The 6,227-nt window shown below is 39.9% G+C and overlaps 1 long non-coding RNA gene across 1 annotated transcript; it reads right to left on the bottom strand.

The window, feature by feature from the left end:
* Positions 1 to 593: 593 nt before the first annotated feature.
* Positions 594 to 3,564, bottom strand: LOC139433133 (uncharacterized). Its single transcript, XR_011642713.1, has 3 exons — positions 3,469 to 3,564; positions 1,232 to 1,321; positions 594 to 672 (listed from the first exon to the last, which is right to left on the bottom strand). It is a non-coding gene; the product is annotated as an uncharacterized lncRNA (long non-coding RNA).
* Between the last annotated feature and the right edge of the window lie 2,663 nt (positions 3,565 to 6,227).

Below are 6,227 nucleotides of genomic sequence, written 5' to 3'. Positions count from 1 at the left end.
ACATTACAAATATTCGCCTCAATTCAACCTGAAACCTCTCATACAACAATACAATACAAATGGTGTGTGTGTGTGTGATGGATCGTTGGAGCTATGTGCAACTCAAGGCATAGGCTATGCTCGAACGGGAGCTGCAATCATGTTGCACTGAGTGTGCTGACTTCTCCTACAATGTCCCACTGTCTGGCTGCCTGCATAAAGTCAAGTGCTCGGCGCAGTTGTGGCGAAATGTCGCTCCTCTGTTTTCATTTAAACAGCTCCTTATATCCGTTAGCGCAGCTAGCTAGCACCAGATGCTAACAACAACAATGCACGTAAGGTCTCTCGCTCGCTCGGGCCACACCCTCCCGGTCCTCCCAATAGCCAGTTGGTGCCTGCCGGTGAGCGTGGAAGTGTGGTCTGCTGCAAGCGGGCAGCAGGAGCGGGGCTTTCAGAATCATCTTGTAGATGGTATTTTAAACTCGATGCGCTCTGAAACTACGGGGCGGCCGAGGACAAAAAATACACATGCGTTAATCGCGTTAAAATAATTAGTGGCGTTAATTTTGTTTTGCGTTAACTTGACAGCCCTACTCATGACATCAGCTTTTCCTTTCCCTCTTGGATGTTCTTCTGGACCCTCAGAGAAAGAGAAAATGGTGAAGCAGTCCTGTCTCTCAGGCGTGTCCTTTCCTAACAGAAATATCAAAAAACATATTATTGCGGAGCAAGTGTGTTATTTAAGATAGGTGTGTTTGTTTGTTTGTTCAGGGGCTATAAATATAATGATTTTTTTATTTGAATGTGTTTTTTAAATCCAACAGTGTACTACAAAGATAATCAGATTATGAATAAACCGTTCTAAATTCATCAACATTGAAATAAATGTATTATTAAAATAATATTTAACTGTTATCAAAACTTAGTGCAACTGTAGAAGCTTGCTCTGTTCGGTTGTCTCACTGAAAGAATCACTTTTAACATGTTTTTTTACAGTCAGTATGCAGCAGAGACAAAGGGTCGCAGTTCTCATATGTTCAATCATATTTGCCTTAAATACATTGAAATGGGAAAGTTGAACAAAAAAGTGATGTTGCTTGGTAAAATGTAAATGTAACCTTTTGCTAAGAAAGTACACTCAACATCACTGATGTGTAGGTGATCTAGTATTCAGTCATGTTTAATGGCATGTATATCAGTGTATTAGAGTCATTACTTTATGCATTCTTTGTAAAGTATGAAAAAGGTGTACCTTGGAATCCGTGCTGAAGTTCTCTGCTGCTAGGAGTCCAGATCTGTCTCTCCTCCTCTGGTCCAGCCTGTCTGGATCACCTTAAGGACACTTGGAACAAACAGATGTAAAGTTACATGCATGGGTTACAGACTTCTTTACATGCAAACAACTTTTTATCTTCTTTTAAAAACAGGTCATAATCTTATTGTTATACTTAAGAAATTGCTGGATATCACAGTCCTCATACTGTATCAGTTTGATTGAGTATTATTGTGTAGGTCCTTTTTATTTTACTGTTACTTTGGATGAGGTTTTCATGAGTCAATCAAATTTATTTATTTTCATATGCCATATTCATATGTATCACACACGTAAGGGTAAGACACAAACCTATTTAACAAATGCAATGCATGCATGCAATTATGGATAAGCTTCATTTTGACTGAAGTCACAGATAACGTCATACTGTATCTAATATTTAAACAAATCATGTCCTTGTCACTAAAGCATTGACTACGCTATGCATCGTCCTTAAATGCAGGCATTAAATTACATGTTGACAATAAGGCTGTTTCTCAAGTGTGATGATAATACAATTAAAACAATAAGGCTGTTTCTCAAGTGTGATGATAATACAATTAAAAGAGGCATTGGTAATAATATTTAAAACAACAATGTTTGGGTCGTTCGTCGGATAGGCGGTTAGCTGCAATAAATAACTCCAGTTCAACAAACCATATTACAATATCTAAGGGAGCGTTATTTCTGGACCATCTTGAAATCTGACGTTCATATTTTAAAGATACACACATTTCATTGTGAGGTTGATTATACACTAAGCCTCTCTTCAGCAATACGTTGACGTTAGCTAGTCTATTGTATGCTATTGTAGAGCAGGGGTGGGGAACCTTTTTCCTCTCAAGGGCCATTTCAATTTTTTCCACATCCTCCGAGGGCCGTACACATTATTGACCTCTGCTTAAAAATACTAAAATCACAGCCCATTCATTTGGCCTGTCTTTCATGCTGTGCAAAGAACAAGCAACCTCTGAATCCAGATATCTTGCCATGATACACGTGCACGCATACACGTGCACGGTGTGGCATTACCACCAAAACAGAAAGATATGGACACAAGATGTGTGCAAATGTATTTAGTTTCCTATCCATGTGAACATGATTTAAGTGGGGGGGAGCTAACCTCCTCTAGGGGGGTCCCATGCTCGCCCGGGAAGATTTCTTTTTTAAATATTGAAGTTGAAAGCATAAATCTGGTGCACTTTGAGAGCAACATTAAGAGATCTATGGATACATCTCTCAACACCAGATGAAACCGAACTGTATACAGATTTTCTTTTTCTTTATGGATATTTTACAAATCATTCCCCTTTTAAACTGGATTCTTGTTTATTAATAAGAACTTTTGTTTACTGTCATATAGTATTTTATACCCGTTAACTTTATTTTCTTGTGTTTTTATAACTATAATGATCATATAAAGATGTGCCTTTACCTCACTGGTGGTAGAAAAATCTTAGCATAGCTAGCTAACCAGATGCTAATAACAACACAGTTATTGACTGTATGATCAGTATGACAGATGAACAGATCGCCACTGGGCTTACAACTAAAGACACAGCAACGCAAAAACTGCGGCATGTGTATGGCTCCTTATGGGTACTGCAATTTGTGAAGTCCCGGCCCGGAGCCGCGTTCTGGTGCTCTCCGTCAGAACTGCATCCCTGTCAGACCACGTGATGACACGTTAGGCTTGTGTTGTGTTCAAGGACCCTGACCTTGGCCAGGAAAAACAGGCACTCGCTTGTTTCATTTTTTTTGCGGTCTAGATTTCTTTAATTTTTTTTCTTTTTTGCGTGTGTTTATAAATTACCTCGAGGGCCGTACCAAATGGTCTCGCGGGCCGTATACGGCCCGGGGGCCGGAGGTTCCCCACCCCTGTTGTAGAGCATAGCGAATTTAAATGAACCTTCACAATGCATACAGTAACCTAACTAGCAAACTGACTATCCAACGTACAAGGATTACCTTATTTTAGCAACCTCGCACAGAAGCCTTTTGGTATAAAGTAGCATCCCACTTAATGTTGTACACTCTTGGATGCTACGCATAGCATCGTTAGCACAGATGGAGCTACGATTGCTCAAATGCTAACCCAACTCTAAACATTCATTAACGTTAGCTTAATAAAAACACCAGTAACATTACATAACATAAAGTACGCAGGGTTGACTTACCGAAGAAACTGCATTCATGGACGGTCTGTTTCAACCGCAGATAAATCCTATATTTGCATGACGAATAGTCCACCAGGAACCAACACAACAAACACGGCCGAGTTCAAGTAGTGTTCTCCTCATGAGCTGAGCCGCTGTAGTAGGGCTGTGCGATTATGGCAAAAATCATAATCACGATTATTTGGGTCAATAATTGATATCACGATTATTTTGACGATTATTCATTGACCATTTATTGAACTTTAAAACAAATAATATTTTACCAATAAACAAGATCAACAAATATGTTGGAGCGCACTTCCAAAACCATACTAAAAACATATATTATTAATATGATAAATAAAAATAAATTAGACCAAAATAAATTAAATCAAATATGATGCAGTGCACTGTCACAACCTACTGAAAACTCCTTAACATATAGCCAACATTTTGGTAAAACATATTCAACATATTCCACTCAGTTAAACGTTGAAGGCTGGCCAACCGTCATGGTCCAGAAGTAACAGGAAATAAATGTTGAACTACAATTTAAGACCAAATAAAAATGTTTAGGCCATCATGGCAAATGCTGGTAGGGCTGCTCATGTCATCTCTTAAAGATGTTTTGCAAGAAACACCAGCCTGTTTACATGGTCTGGTTTCAGAGATCAGCGCAGGCAGGTGACAAGCCACCTGTACTGAAGACCCTCAGCCACGCCCCGACACATGGGGTGACGCCGGCCAATCACAAAGCTTTGATGCGTTCAAGTGCATTATTCTGGCACAGGAAGATTATGTTACAGGACATTAACGATAAAACAGAATATTGTTGTTTTTTTAGACACATCTCGCGATCGACTGGTTGGGCACCCCTGGGCTAGACCATGTCTGTTGTGGTATCAAAGTAGTCAGCTGAAGCCACATCTCTCTCAACTTCCCCACGGCATTTGTCATATAGTGCAGGCAGCGCAGACCTGCTGAAATAATACCGAGACGGCATCGCGTAACGCGATGTCCAACATGTTGACACATTGCTTAAAGCCCTGGTTGCTAACAGTGCTAACTGGGCACATATCTTTAGCGATGTGAAATGTAATGACAAAGTACTTGCAAATAGTGGAAATATTTTTACCCTTCTGTTTAACTAGTTGCTGCTCTTGTTTTGACATCTTCGCTCCCGCTGAACACTCACAACACATGTCACTCCCACGTGGCCGAGTGGGCTTTTAGGGAGGGGCGAAAGCGCACCCAGCAAAATAATCGTATTTTGTCAATTATGCTGTTTTCATAATCGTCGCAAGCCATAATCGTAATCGCGATTAAAATACGATTAATTGCACAGCCCTACGCTGTAGCATCACGGTCACGGAGCCAATGGAGCTAACGGAGCTAGCAGAGAGGAGCTAGGAGCAGCAGTCCCGTTGTTACCGTTTAACTGGTTACACCGGGGAAGTCGTTACGTTACGTTAACGGTAGGAATGGGGCGTGTACTTTGAGGAGCCATTGTCGAATAGCCAGGAAATACACATTTCGATCGCTTCTTTTTTGTTTACATTTATCTTTTGGTATATTTGGCTCCATAGGAACACTTTGATGCACATTCAGTATCAGTGTGTGAGGTTGTGGTTGCGATGCCGATATCCGGACGCGTACAGCGAGGACTACAACATGACAATGAGGTGACTGGGGATGTCTGTTCAAAACATTGCAAACGTGAATAAATCATTTCAAATATGTATTTGTCTCCGACTGTCATTTGTACATCGTTGTTAATGTGATGTTTAGTCGCTTTGATAGCTGTCCATACCTCCAGACAGCCTAAAAGTAAGACACAAGTTGTTTACTCACAGCCCAAATGCAGCATCGAGATCCGTGGCCAGCTGTGATCCTCTCGATTAACTTGTGACAGGACTTCTGTAGCTATTCTCCAGCGAGCAAGGTTTTTATTAAATACCTCCATCCCTCTCGTCACAACACGACTCTACACTGTGCAGAAAAAAACAACATAAATGAAAATAACCTTGCTGGATAGTTTAGAATGAAACAAACAAACTATCTTGCATGGCTGATACTGATGTCACAGTGACGGGTAAACCACAGACTAGTCTAGCGGGGGGGCACACGTTGAATCCATATAATGAAATTGTTATTTTATATATGTATATATATATATATACATGCTATATATATTTATATTTATTTCTATCCTTTTTTCTATCATTGTCTAGGCCAGTGGTTCCCAAACTTTTTGTGCCCAAGGCACACCAAAGGACAAGTAAAAATCTCAAGGCACACCTATTGTGCAAAATAGCCCTTATAACACGTGTTATCACTCATATCATGTAAAATATCTGTACATGTGCATAATTATTTACTAATGCCAAATAAAATGTGACAAAGACAACTATATTACTCATGAAATATTTATTAATGAAGTATTTCAGAAATTAATTTGAAACGTTATCAAATTAGGCTTCATTAAAGCAGCAACACACTCATTTAAACCAGACAGGTCACACAATAAAAAATGAGGCAAAGGAAACTCAGCAGAAATTCAGCACAGAGAACTGTCAATGCAAGGAAGCTGCATTGTCCATGGTCCTGAACTATAAATGATAAATGTAACATTTCAGCAATCAGCATTGAAACATGTGCTATTGTAAATATTTTGCCGATTTACAAATTAGTGAGATACATGTGCCTGTCGGGGCGCGCAGATTTTTTTAATCCTTGGTGGCACTGAGGAGAGGGCCACTCGCAAGTCCTGTTCAACAGAG

The sequence above is a fragment of the Pseudochaenichthys georgianus genome, chromosome 3 (assembly GCF_902827115.2).
Source record: "Pseudochaenichthys georgianus chromosome 3, fPseGeo1.2, whole genome shotgun sequence".
NCBI classification, from domain to species: Eukaryota; Metazoa; Chordata; class Actinopteri; order Perciformes; family Channichthyidae; genus Pseudochaenichthys; species Pseudochaenichthys georgianus.
Note: the sequence above shows the minus strand (reverse complement) of the source record. Positions and strands in the feature narration are given on the sequence as shown.